The sequence below is a fragment of the Herpailurus yagouaroundi genome, unplaced genomic scaffold, assembly GCF_014898765.1.
Source record: "Herpailurus yagouaroundi ecotype Mexico unplaced genomic scaffold, PumYag 141, whole genome shotgun sequence".
Lineage (NCBI taxonomy): Eukaryota > Metazoa > Chordata > Mammalia > Carnivora > Felidae > Herpailurus > Herpailurus yagouaroundi.
The window spans coordinates 66,905,808-66,907,477 of NW_024412396.1; the positions used below are offsets into that span (position 1 = coordinate 66,905,808).

The following is a 1,670-nucleotide window of genomic DNA, read 5'->3' on the forward strand; positions in this document are numbered from 1 at the left end:
TCTGTTGTCTCTGACCCAAGAGTCTCGTGTCTCCGGTCATCGTCCAAGAAACCAGCATGATTTGTCAGCTTTCACACGAGCGAGAGCTCAGCCCCTTCGTGGTTCTTGACTTTTGGCACTTGGGAGGACAGGGTACGCGTGGAGAGGAAGAAGGAGAAACAGTCAGGAGGCTCTTGCAGGGGTTCAAATGAAAGATACTAGTGGGTCAGCCTAGGAGCCAGTTAGTGGAAATGGAATACAGCCAATGGATTTGGGATTTAATTTGGAGGTGGAGTTGTAGGAAGTTGTCTTGCTGAAGGATGTGGGGGATGAAGGGAAGAGAGCAAGTAAAGGTGCCCACAGGTGTGGCCGCACAGCTGTGTGGCTGAGGGTGCCACTCTGAGATGGGAAGGCTGGTAGAGGAGGAGTTTGATGGGGTCTGGTTCAGCCATGTTACGTCTGAGATCCCTGAGAGATACGAGGTGAGAGAGTGAGGGTCTGGAGGTTAGGAAGAGTCCTGGTAGGGGATGTGGGGACTCAAGATTGACAGCATGCATGCGCCATGGAGGGCCATGCGATGGATGTTGGTTCCTCCCGGCCACGAGTTGAGTCCTGTGCATATCCCCGCGGAAGCTCCCACATACTCCGGGTGGCCCCCAGCCCTCCCTGAATTCCTAGCCGATACCACTCTTTCTGCACTGCCCAGAGGATGGCACATCATAAACTAGAGGAGGTGTCTGGAGCCAACGACCGGCCTTCGGAATCCTTGAAATCTGGACTTCACCACCTCTTCTCAGTGTGCCATTGGGCAGATGACCTGGCTTCTTTAGGCCCCGTTTCCTAACTCTATAGAACAAGAATAATAGTACTCACCTCTTGGGTTGTGCTGTGGATTAAATGAGATACTTCCTGCGAAGCATTTTGTACGGTGCCTGATGCATTATAAGTGGGCAGTGACAGTGGCTGCTGTGTCTGTCCCCTCCTTCATTTCATTCAGCGGCGGCTTATCTGGGCCAGGCACTGTTCTAGGCTCTGCAGACACAGCAGCGAACAAAACAGGAAAAGGAGCTTACGTTCTCATGGAGGGGGCCAGACTGGGAATAAATAATCAAATGGAGAACAGCAGAGCAGGGTGTGGTGGGGCTGGTCCTGTGCCACCCAAGATGTCCTTTCAGAATGGCAACCTGTGTTCCCCACTGCAGGGAGGATGGGCTGCCAACAGCTCTCACCTGAGTCTCTCTCTGCTGATTGCTGTCATTCAGGCTCACACTCACTTCCCAAGGGCATCTGCAGTCATCCTCCCATCTGGTTGATGTGGGGGGGGGTGGGGGGATAAAGGCTGTGGCTCAGTTTGGGTCAATTCTGAAGCGTTTATGAAGCCTTTGTTGGGCAGTGGGGTCCAAAAGTTTTGCGTGTCATCCTTGCACCGGGCCATGCTAATCTCTATGTGGTTCCAATTTTAGTATGTGTGCTGCTGAACTGAGCACAGAGTCCAGAGGTTTTGGATGGATGGATGGATGGATGGATGGACGGATGGATGAATGGATGGGTGGATGGATGGGTGGGTGGATGAAAGGATGGAAGGATGGATGGATGGATGGATGAAGGATGGATGGATGGATGAGTGGATGGATGGATGGATGAATGGATGGATGGATGGATGGATGAAAGGATGGAAGGATGGATGGATG

At 52.5% G+C, this 1,670-nt stretch overlaps 1 pseudogene; it reads right to left on the bottom strand.

The window, feature by feature from the left end:
- Positions 1-1,380: 1,380 nt before the first annotated feature.
- On the bottom strand, positions 1,381-1,466 carry LOC121032441 (uncharacterized; annotated as a pseudogene).
- Positions 1,467-1,670: the final 204 nt, after the last annotated feature.